This window comes from Chiloscyllium punctatum, chromosome 5, assembly GCF_047496795.1.
Source record: "Chiloscyllium punctatum isolate Juve2018m chromosome 5, sChiPun1.3, whole genome shotgun sequence".
Classification (NCBI taxonomy): Eukaryota; Metazoa; Chordata; class Chondrichthyes; order Orectolobiformes; family Hemiscylliidae; genus Chiloscyllium; species Chiloscyllium punctatum.
The window spans coordinates 42476861-42490961 of record NC_092743.1 but is presented as its reverse complement, the minus strand read 5'-3'; the positions used below and the strand labels follow the sequence as shown (position 1 = coordinate 42490961).

The 14101-nt window shown below is 52.3% G+C and overlaps 8 non-coding genes across 8 annotated transcripts; 2 read left to right on the top strand and 6 right to left on the bottom strand.

The window, feature by feature from the left end:
- Positions 1-117: 117 nt before the first annotated feature.
- On the bottom strand, positions 118-190 carry trnam-cau (transfer RNA methionine (anticodon CAU)). The gene has a single exon. It is a non-coding gene; the product is annotated as a tRNA-Met (tRNA).
- Positions 191-2649: 2459 nt separating this feature from the next.
- Positions 2650-2722, bottom strand: trnam-cau (transfer RNA methionine (anticodon CAU)). Its single transcript has one exon. It is a non-coding gene; the product is annotated as a tRNA-Met (tRNA).
- Positions 2723-4827: 2105 nt separating this feature from the next.
- trnaa-agc (transfer RNA alanine (anticodon AGC)) lies at positions 4828-4900 on the top strand. Its single transcript has one exon. It is a non-coding gene; the product is annotated as a tRNA-Ala (tRNA).
- A 281-nt stretch (positions 4901-5181) lies between these two features.
- On the bottom strand, positions 5182-5254 carry trnam-cau (transfer RNA methionine (anticodon CAU)). Its single transcript has one exon. It is a non-coding gene; the product is annotated as a tRNA-Met (tRNA).
- Positions 5255-7713: 2459 nt separating this feature from the next.
- Positions 7714-7786, bottom strand: trnam-cau (transfer RNA methionine (anticodon CAU)). The gene has a single exon. It is a non-coding gene; the product is annotated as a tRNA-Met (tRNA).
- Positions 7787-9891: 2105 nt separating this feature from the next.
- trnaa-agc (transfer RNA alanine (anticodon AGC)) lies at positions 9892-9964 on the top strand. Its single transcript has one exon. It is a non-coding gene; the product is annotated as a tRNA-Ala (tRNA).
- Positions 9965-10245: 281 nt separating this feature from the next.
- Positions 10246-10318, bottom strand: trnam-cau (transfer RNA methionine (anticodon CAU)). The gene has a single exon. It is a non-coding gene; the product is annotated as a tRNA-Met (tRNA).
- Positions 10319-12777: 2459 nt separating this feature from the next.
- On the bottom strand, positions 12778-12850 carry trnam-cau (transfer RNA methionine (anticodon CAU)). The gene has a single exon. It is a non-coding gene; the product is annotated as a tRNA-Met (tRNA).
- Between the last annotated feature and the right edge of the window lie 1251 nt (positions 12851-14101).

Below are 14101 nucleotides of genomic sequence, written 5' to 3'. Positions count from 1 at the left end.
TCCAGCAACGCGTTTGCTCTGGTGTGGTCAGTTCAAATCAGGCGTGAAGCCGTCCAAAGCAAATATTATTGCCCGCGGAGAGAAAGAAAACACGTCCGGTGACAAAGGCCACAGTCTTGCCTTCTCTGAGGATTGAACTCAGGACCTTCAGATTATGAGACTGACGCGCTGCCTACTGCGCTAAGAAGGCCAGCCGACAGCCGAGGCTCATACCGCGTGCCCAAATAGGCCGGTTTTCAAGGTGCCGCGAGCCACAGAGCAACCCTCGTCAGAAAGCTGCAGCTCCAGTGAGGCCAGGATATCGGCTTTCAATCCACAATCACGCACGTCGCCCGTTACATGCTGGGCTCTGGCCCGTGCAGAGACACGGCCCACTCGCGGTACCGCAGAGCCGTGGCGTCAGGAGCTCGGCAAAGCCCGGTATGTCTTGCGCTTGGCAGGCAACATTCGGCAAAGCCTTTCACTTCTTTGTCTCGATGGCTCCGCTACTGGAGAGCCACGTCACAGCGCACTAAGATCCTTTGCTCAGCACTCCATGCAGGCAAGAAGGGAGGTGCTTCCGTTTACCAAAGAGCCTAAGAAAATGAGGGTTTGCTTAAGGAAAAGAAGGAAGCACTTGTCAGGTATAGACAGGATAGATCGAGTGAATCCGTACAAGAGTGTAAAGACAGTAGGGAAATCAGGAGGGTAAAAAGGGGACCTGAGATAGCTTTGGCAGATAGAGTTAAGGAAAATCCAAAGGGTTTTTGCAAATACATTATAAGGACAAAAGGGTGACTAGGGAGAGAATAGGGCCCCTCGAGGATCAGCACAGCGGCCTTTGTGCCGAGCCGCAGGAGAGGCTGGGCCGATACTAAACGAGTATTTTGCATCAGTGTTTACTGTGGAAAAGGATAGAATGTAGGGAGAAGTATAGAATATAGGGAAATGGATGGTGACATCTTGAAAATTGTCCACATTGCAGAGGAGGAATGCTGGATGCCTTGAAGCGCGTACAAGTGGATCAATGCCCAGGACCTGATCAGGTCTGGGGGAAGCTAAGGAAGTGATTGCTGGGCCCCTTGCTGAGATATTTGTATGGTTGATATAAAATCATGAGGCGTATAGATCGGATAAAGAGAGAAAGTCTTTTCCCTGGGGTGCGGGAGACCAGCACTAGAGGGCAGAGGTTTAGGGTGAGAGGGAAAAGATATGAAAGAGAACTAAGGGGCACCTTTTTCACACAGAGGGTGGTACGTGTATGGAATGAGCTGCCAGAGGAAGTGGCGGAGGCGAGTGCAATTGCAATATTTAAAAGGCATCTGGGTGGCTATATGAATAGGAAGGGTTTGGAGGGATATGGCCCGCGTGCCGGCAGGTACGACTAGATTGGGATGGGATATCTGGTCGGAAAGGTCCGACCGAAGGGTCTCTTTCCGTGACGTACATCTCTATGACTCTATGACTCCTTTCAAGCAAAGTTTTCCCGCGAAGCGGCGCTCTAAACTGCTCGATGACAACTTACTATGTCAACGTCCGGACGAAGGAGTCTTCCATTCCTGTCGGAAAACTGCCTGTGGACTTCTCTTCGTTTCCTCTTCATGAAATCTGGCCTGCACGGGGTGTGCCACTTCCACAGTTGCACAAGTTGAACAGCAACGCATCCGAGCAGGTCAGCACTTAGGAAAGGCCCTACCGGTCAGACAGGGCTCGCGGGTGCTGCTTCAGACGAGTGGCGGTTGCTCTTTGCATCTCGGCCTGCTTGGCGTGTATCTGAAAGCAGCACTTTGCGGAACCTGACCGCAGGGCTGCAGCTCACGAGGATGAAGGAGAAGCCCTCTTTTTTCGTCTGGTAACAGCCCCAAGTGTTCTCTTTCTCCAAAATACACCTTCTTCTTCTTCAGAGAAGTCTGCCTGTTGGTGTGCTGTGACGTCTGCAGTTGCAAACCACGAGCAGCAGGGAGCCCTCTGGAGGAACACAACATCCACGCAGTCAGTCAGCACTCACTTGAACGTGTCGCAAGTCTCCAATCAGTCAGACAGCGCTCTCGAGTGCTACCTCACACTTGTTGTGACTGCTGGCGCCGATCGGTTCGTTTGGATTCTGGAATCTCAGAGCGTCTCGCTGGCGATTCTTTCGGCGGCACTGTGTTTTCCAGAAGACTTCGCGCACGTGCTGCTGCTGCTGCTCGGATGTGTCGATAGTCGCGTCGCGTTGTTCGGTTGAATACAGCGTGCAATCTCGAGAGGAAATCGCCTGCTGCTCTCAGCTCATCGTTCCGAAGCACCATGGGGGCTAAGCAAGTGCACGTTGTAGGGGAATTAGCTCAAATGGTAGAACGCTCGCTTAGCATGCGAGAGGTAGTGGGATCGATGCCCACATTCTCCACAGTGCTTTTCCTGGGGACACGCTTGAGACGCAAGCAGTGTGACCCTCGCGTGAACCCTGCGTGTGGCTCCAGTCTTTGCTGCTGCACAGATAGCACGATGGTGAGTTCCCAAAATGCTGTGCAGAAAAAAAAGTTGAGCACGTGTCGCCCAGATGTTAAACCTTCCAGCAACGCGTTTGCTCTGGTGTGGTCAGTTCAAATCAGGCGTGAAGCCGTCCAAAGCAAATATTATTGCCCGCGGAGAGAAAGAAAACACGTCCGGTGACAAAGGCCACAGTCTTGCCTTCTCTGAGGATTGAACTCAGGACCTTCAGATTATGAGACTGACGCGCTGCCTACTGCGCTAAGAAGGCCAGCCGACAGCCGAGGCTCATACCGCGTGCCCAAATAGGCCGGTTTTCAAGGTGCCGCGAGCCACAGAGCAACCCTCGTCAGAAAGCTGCAGCTCCAGTGAGGCCAGGATATCGGCTTTCAATCCACAATCACGCACGTCGCCCGTTACATGCTGGGCTCTGGCCCGTGCAGAGACACGGCCCACTCGCGGTACCGCAGAGCCGTGGCGTCAGGAGCTCGGCAAAGCCCGGTATGTCTTGCGCTTGGCAGGCAACATTCGGCAAAGCCTTTCACTTCTTTGTCTCGATGGCTCCGCTACTGGAGAGCCACGTCACAGCGCACTAAGATCCTTTGCTCAGCACTCCATGCAGGCAAGAAGGGAGGTGCTTCCGTTTACCAAAGAGCCTAAGAAAATGAGGGTTTGCTTAAGGAAAAGAAGGAAGCACTTGTCAGGTATAGACAGGATAGATCGAGTGAATCCGTACAAGAGTGTAAAGACAGTAGGGAAATCAGGAGGGTAAAAAGGGGACCTGAGATAGCTTTGGCAGATAGAGTTAAGGAAAATCCAAAGGGTTTTTGCAAATACATTATAAGGACAAAAGGGTGACTAGGGAGAGAATAGGGCCCCTCGAGGATCAGCACAGCGGCCTTTGTGCCGAGCCGCAGGAGAGGCTGGGCCGATACTAAACGAGTATTTTGCATCAGTGTTTACTGTGGAAAAGGATAGAATGTAGGGAGAAGTATAGAATATAGGGAAATGGATGGTGACATCTTGAAAATTGTCCACATTGCAGAGGAGGAATGCTGGATGCCTTGAAGCGCGTACAAGTGGATCAATGCCCAGGACCTGATCAGGTCTGGGGGAAGCTAAGGAAGTGATTGCTGGGCCCCTTGCTGAGATATTTGTATGGTTGATATAAAATCATGAGGCGTATAGATCGGATAAAGAGAGAAAGTCTTTTCCCTGGGGTGCGGGAGACCAGCACTAGAGGGCAGAGGTTTAGGGTGAGAGGGAAAAGATATGAAAGAGAACTAAGGGGCACCTTTTTCACACAGAGGGTGGTACGTGTATGGAATGAGCTGCCAGAGGAAGTGGCGGAGGCGAGTGCAATTGCAATATTTAAAAGGCATCTGGGTGGCTATATGAATAGGAAGGGTTTGGAGGGATATGGCCCGCGTGCCGGCAGGTACGACTAGATTGGGATGGGATATCTGGTCGGAAAGGTCCGACCGAAGGGTCTCTTTCCGTGACGTACATCTCTATGACTCTATGACTCCTTTCAAGCAAAGTTTTCCCGCGAAGCGGCGCTCTAAACTGCTCGATGACAACTTACTATGTCAACGTCCGGACGAAGGAGTCTTCCATTCCTGTCGGAAAACTGCCTGTGGACTTCTCTTCGTTTCCTCTTCATGAAATCTGGCCTGCACGGGGTGTGCCACTTCCACAGTTGCACAAGTTGAACAGCAACGCATCCGAGCAGGTCAGCACTTAGGAAAGGCCCTACCGGTCAGACAGGGCTCGCGGGTGCTGCTTCAGACGAGTGGCGGTTGCTCTTTGCATCTCGGCCTGCTTGGCGTGTATCTGAAAGCAGCACTTTGCGGAACCTGACCGCAGGGCTGCAGCTCACGAGGATGAAGGAGAAGCCCTCTTTTTTCGTCTGGTAACAGCCCCAAGTGTTCTCTTTCTCCAAAATACACCTTCTTCTTCTTCAGAGAAGTCTGCCTGTTGGTGTGCTGTGACGTCTGCAGTTGCAAACCACGAGCAGCAGGGAGCCCTCTGGAGGAACACAACATCCACGCAGTCAGTCAGCACTCACTTGAACGTGTCGCAAGTCTCCAATCAGTCAGACAGCGCTCTCGAGTGCTACCTCACACTTGTTGTGACTGCTGGCGCCGATCGGTTCGTTTGGATTCTGGAATCTCAGAGCGTCTCGCTGGCGATTCTTTCGGCGGCACTGTGTTTTCCAGAAGACTTCGCGCACGTGCTGCTGCTGCTGCTCGGATGTGTCGATAGTCGCGTCGCGTTGTTCGGTTGAATACAGCGTGCAATCTCGAGAGGAAATCGCCTGCTGCTCTCAGCTCATCGTTCCGAAGCACCATGGGGGCTAAGCAAGTGCACGTTGTAGGGGAATTAGCTCAAATGGTAGAGCGCTCGCTTAGCATGCGAGAGGTAGTGGGATCGATGCCCACATTCTCCACAGTGCTTTTCCTGGGGACACGCTTGAGACGCAAGCAGTGTGACCCTCGCGTGAACCCTGCGTGTGGCTCCAGTCTTTGCTGCTGCACAGATAGCACGATGGTGAGTTCCCAAAATGCTGTGCAGAAAAAAAAGTTGAGCACGTGTCGCCCAGATGTTAAACCTTCCAGCAACGCGTTTGCTCTGGTGTGGTCAGTTCAAATCAGGCGTGAAGCCGTCCAAAGCAAATATTATTGCCCGCGGAGAGAAAGAAAACACGTCCGGTGACAAAGGCCACAGTCTTGCCTTCTCTGAGGATTGAACTCAGGACCTTCAGATTATGAGACTGACGCGCTGCCTACTGCGCTAAGAAGGCCAGCCGACAGCCGAGGCTCATACCGCGTGCCCAAATAGGCCGGTTTTCAAGGTGCCGCGAGCCACAGAGCAACCCTCGTCAGAAAGCTGCAGCTCCAGTGAGGCCAGGATATCGGCTTTCAATCCACAATCACGCACGTCGCCCGTTACATGCTGGGCTCTGGCCCGTGCAGAGACACGGCCCACTCGCGGTACCGCAGAGCCGTGGCGTCAGGAGCTCGGCAAAGCCCGGTATGTCTTGCGCTTGGCAGGCAACATTCGGCAAAGCCTTTCACTTCTTTGTCTCGATGGCTCCGCTACTGGAGAGCCACGTCACAGCGCACTAAGATCCTTTGCTCAGCACTCCATGCAGGCAAGAAGGGAGGTGCTTCCGTTTACCAAAGAGCCTAAGAAAATGAGGGTTTGCTTAAGGAAAAGAAGGAAGCACTTGTCAGGTATAGACAGGATAGATCGAGTGAATCCGTACAAGAGTGTAAAGACAGTAGGGAAATCAGGAGGGTAAAAAGGGGACCTGAGATAGCTTTGGCAGATAGAGTTAAGGAAAATCCAAAGGGTTTTTGCAAATACATTATAAGGACAAAAGGGTGACTAGGGAGAGAATAGGGCCCCTCGAGGATCAGCACAGCGGCCTTTGTGCCGAGCCGCAGGAGAGGCTGGGCCGATACTAAACGAGTATTTTGCATCAGTGTTTACTGTGGAAAAGGATAGAATGTAGGGAGAAGTATAGAATATAGGGAAATGGATGGTGACATCTTGAAAATTGTCCACATTGCAGAGGAGGAATGCTGGATGCCTTGAAGCGCGTACAAGTGGATCAATGCCCAGGACCTGATCAGGTCTGGGGGAAGCTAAGGAAGTGATTGCTGGGCCCCTTGCTGAGATATTTGTATGGTTGATATAAAATCATGAGGCGTATAGATCGGATAAAGAGAGAAAGTCTTTTCCCTGGGGTGCGGGAGACCAGCACTAGAGGGCAGAGGTTTAGGGTGAGAGGGAAAAGATATGAAAGAGAACTAAGGGGCACCTTTTTCACACAGAGGGTGGTACGTGTATGGAATGAGCTGCCAGAGGAAGTGGCGGAGGCGAGTGCAATTGCAATATTTAAAAGGCATCTGGGTGGCTATATGAATAGGAAGGGTTTGGAGGGATATGGCCCGCGTGCCGGCAGGTACGACTAGATTGGGATGGGATATCTGGTCGGAAAGGTCCGACCGAAGGGTCTCTTTCCGTGACGTACATCTCTATGACTCTATGACTCCTTTCAAGCAAAGTTTTCCCGCGAAGCGGCGCTCTAAACTGCTCGATGACAACTTACTATGTCAACGTCCGGACGAAGGAGTCTTCCATTCCTGTCGGAAAACTGCCTGTGGACTTCTCTTCGTTTCCTCTTCATGAAATCTGGCCTGCACGGGGTGTGCCACTTCCACAGTTGCACAAGTTGAACAGCAACGCATCCGAGCAGGTCAGCACTTAGGAAAGGCCCTACCGGTCAGACAGGGCTCGCGGGTGCTGCTTCAGACGAGTGGCGGTTGCTCTTTGCATCTCGGCCTGCTTGGCGTGTATCTGAAAGCAGCACTTTGCGGAACCTGACCGCAGGGCTGCAGCTCACGAGGATGAAGGAGAAGCCCTCTTTTTTCGTCTGGTAACAGCCCCAAGTGTTCTCTTTCTCCAAAATACACCTTCTTCTTCTTCAGAGAAGTCTGCCTGTTGGTGTGCTGTGACGTCTGCAGTTGCAAACCACGAGCAGCAGGGAGCCCTCTGGAGGAACACAACATCCACGCAGTCAGTCAGCACTCACTTGAACGTGTCGCAAGTCTCCAATCAGTCAGACAGCGCTCTCGAGTGCTACCTCACACTTGTTGTGACTGCTGGCGCCGATCGGTTCGTTTGGATTCTGGAATCTCAGAGCGTCTCGCTGGCGATTCTTTCGGCGGCACTGTGTTTTCCAGAAGACTTCGCGCACGTGCTGCTGCTGCTGCTCGGATGTGTCGATAGTCGCGTCGCGTTGTTCGGTTGAATACAGCGTGCAATCTCGAGAGGAAATCGCCTGCTGCTCTCAGCTCATCGTTCCGAAGCACCATGGGGGCTAAGCAAGTGCACGTTGTAGGGGAATTAGCTCAAATGGTAGAACGCTCGCTTAGCATGCGAGAGGTAGTGGGATCGATGCCCACATTCTCCACAGTGCTTTTCCTGGGGACACGCTTGAGACGCAAGCAGTGTGACCCTCGCGTGAACCCTGCGTGTGGCTCCAGTCTTTGCTGCTGCACAGATAGCACGATGGTGAGTTCCCAAAATGCTGTGCAGAAAAAAAAGTTGAGCACGTGTCGCCCAGATGTTAAACCTTCCAGCAACGCGTTTGCTCTGGTGTGGTCAGTTCAAATCAGGCGTGAAGCCGTCCAAAGCAAATATTATTGCCCGCGGAGAGAAAGAAAACACGTCCGGTGACAAAGGCCACAGTCTTGCCTTCTCTGAGGATTGAACTCAGGACCTTCAGATTATGAGACTGACGCGCTGCCTACTGCGCTAAGAAGGCCAGCCGACAGCCGAGGCTCATACCGCGTGCCCAAATAGGCCGGTTTTCAAGGTGCCGCGAGCCACAGAGCAACCCTCGTCAGAAAGCTGCAGCTCCAGTGAGGCCAGGATATCGGCTTTCAATCCACAATCACGCACGTCGCCCGTTACATGCTGGGCTCTGGCCCGTGCAGAGACACGGCCCACTCGCGGTACCGCAGAGCCGTGGCGTCAGGAGCTCGGCAAAGCCCGGTATGTCTTGCGCTTGGCAGGCAACATTCGGCAAAGCCTTTCACTTCTTTGTCTCGATGGCTCCGCTACTGGAGAGCCACGTCACAGCGCACTAAGATCCTTTGCTCAGCACTCCATGCAGGCAAGAAGGGAGGTGCTTCCGTTTACCAAAGAGCCTAAGAAAATGAGGGTTTGCTTAAGGAAAAGAAGGAAGCACTTGTCAGGTATAGACAGGATAGATCGAGTGAATCCGTACAAGAGTGTAAAGACAGTAGGGAAATCAGGAGGGTAAAAAGGGGACCTGAGATAGCTTTGGCAGATAGAGTTAAGGAAAATCCAAAGGGTTTTTGCAAATACATTATAAGGACAAAAGGGTGACTAGGGAGAGAATAGGGCCCCTCGAGGATCAGCACAGCGGCCTTTGTGCCGAGCCGCAGGAGAGGCTGGGCCGATACTAAACGAGTATTTTGCATCAGTGTTTACTGTGGAAAAGGATAGAATGTAGGGAGAAGTATAGAATATAGGGAAATGGATGGTGACATCTTGAAAATTGTCCACATTGCAGAGGAGGAATGCTGGATGCCTTGAAGCGCGTACAAGTGGATCAATGCCCAGGACCTGATCAGGTCTGGGGGAAGCTAAGGAAGTGATTGCTGGGCCCCTTGCTGAGATATTTGTATGGTTGATATAAAATCATGAGGCGTATAGATCGGATAAAGAGAGAAAGTCTTTTCCCTGGGGTGCGGGAGACCAGCACTAGAGGGCAGAGGTTTAGGGTGAGAGGGAAAAGATATGAAAGAGAACTAAGGGGCACCTTTTTCACACAGAGGGTGGTACGTGTATGGAATGAGCTGCCAGAGGAAGTGGCGGAGGCGAGTGCAATTGCAATATTTAAAAGGCATCTGGGTGGCTATATGAATAGGAAGGGTTTGGAGGGATATGGCCCGCGTGCCGGCAGGTACGACTAGATTGGGATGGGATATCTGGTCGGAAAGGTCCGACCGAAGGGTCTCTTTCCGTGACGTACATCTCTATGACTCTATGACTCCTTTCAAGCAAAGTTTTCCCGCGAAGCGGCGCTCTAAACTGCTCGATGACAACTTACTATGTCAACGTCCGGACGAAGGAGTCTTCCATTCCTGTCGGAAAACTGCCTGTGGACTTCTCTTCGTTTCCTCTTCATGAAATCTGGCCTGCACGGGGTGTGCCACTTCCACAGTTGCACAAGTTGAACAGCAACGCATCCGAGCAGGTCAGCACTTAGGAAAGGCCCTACCGGTCAGACAGGGCTCGCGGGTGCTGCTTCAGACGAGTGGCGGTTGCTCTTTGCATCTCGGCCTGCTTGGCGTGTATCTGAAAGCAGCACTTTGCGGAACCTGACCGCAGGGCTGCAGCTCACGAGGATGAAGGAGAAGCCCTCTTTTTTCGTCTGGTAACAGCCCCAAGTGTTCTCTTTCTCCAAAATACACCTTCTTCTTCTTCAGAGAAGTCTGCCTGTTGGTGTGCTGTGACGTCTGCAGTTGCAAACCACGAGCAGCAGGGAGCCCTCTGGAGGAACACAACATCCACGCAGTCAGTCAGCACTCACTTGAACGTGTCGCAAGTCTCCAATCAGTCAGACAGCGCTCTCGAGTGCTACCTCACACTTGTTGTGACTGCTGGCGCCGATCGGTTCGTTTGGATTCTGGAATCTCAGAGCGTCTCGCTGGCGATTCTTTCGGCGGCACTGTGTTTTCCAGAAGACTTCGCGCACGTGCTGCTGCTGCTGCTCGGATGTGTCGATAGTCGCGTCGCGTTGTTCGGTTGAATACAGCGTGCAATCTCGAGAGGAAATCGCCTGCTGCTCTCAGCTCATCGTTCCGAAGCACCATGGGGGCTAAGCAAGTGCACGTTGTAGGGGAATTAGCTCAAATGGTAGAGCGCTCGCTTAGCATGCGAGAGGTAGTGGGATCGATGCCCACATTCTCCACAGTGCTTTTCCTGGGGACACGCTTGAGACGCAAGCAGTGTGACCCTCGCGTGAACCCTGCGTGTGGCTCCAGTCTTTGCTGCTGCACAGATAGCACGATGGTGAGTTCCCAAAATGCTGTGCAGAAAAAAAAGTTGAGCACGTGTCGCCCAGATGTTAAACCTTCCAGCAACGCGTTTGCTCTGGTGTGGTCAGTTCAAATCAGGCGTGAAGCCGTCCAAAGCAAATATTATTGCCCGCGGAGAGAAAGAAAACACGTCCGGTGACAAAGGCCACAGTCTTGCCTTCTCTGAGGATTGAACTCAGGACCTTCAGATTATGAGACTGACGCGCTGCCTACTGCGCTAAGAAGGCCCGCCGACAGCCGAGGCTCATACCGCGTGCCCAAATAGGCCGGTTTTCAAGGTGCCGCGAGCCACAGAGCAACCCTCGTCAGAAAGCTGCAGCTCCAGTGAGGCCAGGATATCGGCTTTCAATCCACAATCACGCACGTCGCCCGTTACATGCTGGGCTCTGGCCCGTGCAGAGACACGGCCCACTCGCGGTACCGCAGAGCCGTGGCGTCAGGAGCTCGGCAAAGCCCGGTATGTCTTGCGCTTGGCAGGCAACATTCGGCAAAGCCTTTCACTTCTTTGTCTCGATGGCTCCGCTACTGGAGAGCCACGTCACAGCGCACTAAGATCCTTTGCTCAGCACTCCATGCAGGCAAGAAGGGAGGTGCTTCCGTTTACCAAAGAGCCTAAGAAAATGAGGGTTTGCTTAAGGAAAAGAAGGAAGCACTTGTCAGGTATAGACAGGATAGATCGAGTGAATCCGTACAAGAGTGTAAAGACAGTAGGGAAATCAGGAGGGTAAAAAGGGGACCTGAGATAGCTTTGGCAGATAGAGTTAAGGAAAATCCAAAGGGTTTTTGCAAATACATTATAAGGACAAAAGGGTGACTAGGGAGAGAATAGGGCCCCTCGAGGATCAGCACAGCGGCCTTTGTGCCGAGCCGCAGGAGAGGCTGGGCCGATACTAAACGAGTATTTTGCATCAGTGTTTACTGTGGAAAAGGATAGAATGTAGGGAGAAGTATAGAATATAGGGAAATGGATGGTGACATCTTGAAAATTGTCCACATTGCAGAGGAGGAATGCTGGATGCCTTGAAGCGCGTACAAGTGGATCAATGCCCAGGACCTGATCAGGTCTGGGGGAAGCTAAGGAAGTGATTGCTGGGCCCCTTGCTGAGATATTTGTATGGTTGATATAAAATCATGAGGCGTATAGATCGGATAAAGAGAGAAAGTCTTTTCCCTGGGGTGCGGGAGACCAGCACTAGAGGGCAGAGGTTTAGGGTGAGAGGGAAAAGATATGAAAGAGAACTAAGGGGCACCTTTTTCACACAGAGGGTGGTACGTGTATGGAATGAGCTGCCAGAGGAAGTGGCGGAGGCGAGTGCAATTGCAATATTTAAAAGGCATCTGGGTGGCTATATGAATAGGAAGGGTTTGGAGGGATATGGCCCGCGTGCCGGCAGGTACGACTAGATTGGGATGGGATATCTGGTCGGAAAGGTCCGACCGAAGGGTCTCTTTCCGTGACGTACATCTCTATGACTCTATGACTCCTTTCAAGCAAAGTTTTCCCGCGAAGCGGCGCTCTAAACTGCTCGATGACAACTTACTATGTCAACGTCCGGACGAAGGAGTCTTCCATTCCTGTCGGAAAACTGCCTGTGGACTTCTCTTCGTTTCCTCTTCATGAAATCTGGCCTGCACGGGGTGTGCCACTTCCACAGTTGCACAAGTTGAACAGCAACGCATCCGAGCAGGTCAGCACTTAGGAAAGGCCCTACCGGTCAGACAGGGCTCGCGGGTGCTGCTTCAGACGAGTGGCGGTTGCTCTTTGCATCTCGGCCTGCTTGGCGTGTATCTGAAAGCAGCACTTTGCGGAACCTGACCGCAGGGCTGCAGCTCACGAGGATGAAGGAGAAGCCCTCTTTTTTCGTCTGGTAACAGCCCCAAGTGTTCTCTTTCTCCAAAATACACCTTCTTCTTCTTCAGAGAAGTCTGCCTGTTGGTGTGCTGTGACGTCTGCAGTTGCAAACCACGAGCAGCAGGGAGCCCTCTGGAGGAACACAACATCCACGCAGTCAGTCAGCACTCACTTGAACGTGTCGCAAGTCTCCAATCAGTCAGACAGCGCTCTCGAGTGCTACCTCACACTTGTTGTGACTGCTGGCGCCGATCGGTTCGTTTGGATTCTGGAATCTCAGAGCGTCTCGCTGGCGATTCTTTCGGCGGCACTGTGTTTTCCAGAAGACTTCGCGCACGTGCTGCTGCTGCTGCTCGGATGTGTCGATAGTCGCGTCGCGTTGTTCGGTTGAATACAGCGTGCAATCTCGAGAGGAAATCGCCTGCTGCTCTCAGCTCATCGTTCCGAAGCACCATGGGGGCTAAGCAAGTGCACGTTGTAGGGGAATTAGCTCAAATGGTAGAACGCTCGCTTAGCATGCGAGAGGTAGTGGGATCGATGCCCACATTCTCCACAGTGCTTTTCCTGGGGACACGCTTGAGACGCAAGCAGTGTGACCCTCGCGTGAACCCTGCGTGTGGCTCCAGTCTTTGCTGCTGCACAGATAGCACGATGGTGAGTTCCCAAAATGCTGTGCAGAAAAAAAAGTTGAGCACGTGTCGCCCAGATGTTAAACCTTCCAGCAACGCGTTTGCTCTGGTGTGGTCAGTTCAAATCAGGCGTGAAGCCGTCCAAAGCAAATATTATTGCCCGCGGAGAGAAAGAAAACACGTCCGGTGACAAAGGCCACAGTCTTGCCTTCTCTGAGGATTGAACTCAGGACCTTCAGATTATGAGACTGACGCGCTGCCTACTGCGCTAAGAAGGCCAGCCGACAGCCGAGGCTCATACCGCGTGCCCAAATAGGCCGGTTTTCAAGGTGCCGCGAGCCACAGAGCAACCCTCGTCAGAAAGCTGCAGCTCCAGTGAGGCCAGGATATCGGCTTTCAATCCACAATCACGCACGTCGCCCGTTACATGCTGGGCTCTGGCCCGTGCAGAGACACGGCCCACTCGCGGTACCGCAGAGCCGTGGCGTCAGGAGCTCGGCAAAGCCCGGTATGTCTTGCGCTTGGCAGGCAACATTCGGCAAAGCCTTTCACTTCTTTGTCTCGATGGCTCCGCTACTGGAGAGCCACGTCACAGCGCACTAAGATCCTTTGCTCAGCACTCCATGCAGGCAAGAAGGGAGGTGCTTCCGTTTACCAAAGAGCCTAAGAAAATGAGGGTTTGCTTAAGGAAAAGAAGGAAGCACTTGTCAGGTATAGACAGGATAGATCGAGTGAATCCGTACAAGAGTGTAAAGACAGTAGGGAAATCAGGAGGGTAAAAAGGGGACCTGAGATAGCTTTGGCAGATAGAGTTAAGGAAAATCCAAAGGGTTTTTGCAAATACATTATAAGGACAAAAGGGTGACTAGGGAGAGAATAGGGCCCCTCGAGGATCAGCACAGCGGCCTTTGTGCCGAGCCGCAGGAGAGGCTGGGCCGATACTAAACGAGTATTTTGCATCAGTGTTTACTGTGGAAAAGGATAGAATGTAGGGAGAAGTATAGAATATAGGGAAATGGATGGTGACATCTTGAAAATTGTCCACATTGCAGAGGAGGAATGCTGGATGCCTTGAAGCGCGTACAAGTGGATCAATGCCCAGGACCTGATCAGGTCTGGGGGAAGCTAAGGAAGTGATTGCTGGGCCCCTTGCTGAGATATTTGTATGGTTGATATAAAATCATGAGGCGTATAGATCGGATAAAGAGAGAAAGTCTTTTCCCTGGGGTGCGGGAGACCAGCACTAGAGGGCAGAGGTTTAGGGTGAGAGGGAAAAGATATGAAAGAGAACTAAGGGGCACCTTTTTCACACAGAGGGTGGTACGTGTATGGAATGAGCTGCCAGAGGAAGTGGCGGAGGCGAGTGCAATTGCAATATTTAAAAGGCATCTGGGTGGCTATATGAATAGGAAGGGTTTGGAGGGATATGGCCCGCGTGCCGGCAGGTACGACTAGATTGGGATGGGATATCTGGTCGGAAAGGTCCGACCGAAGGGTCTCTTTCCGTGACGTACATCTCTATGACTCTA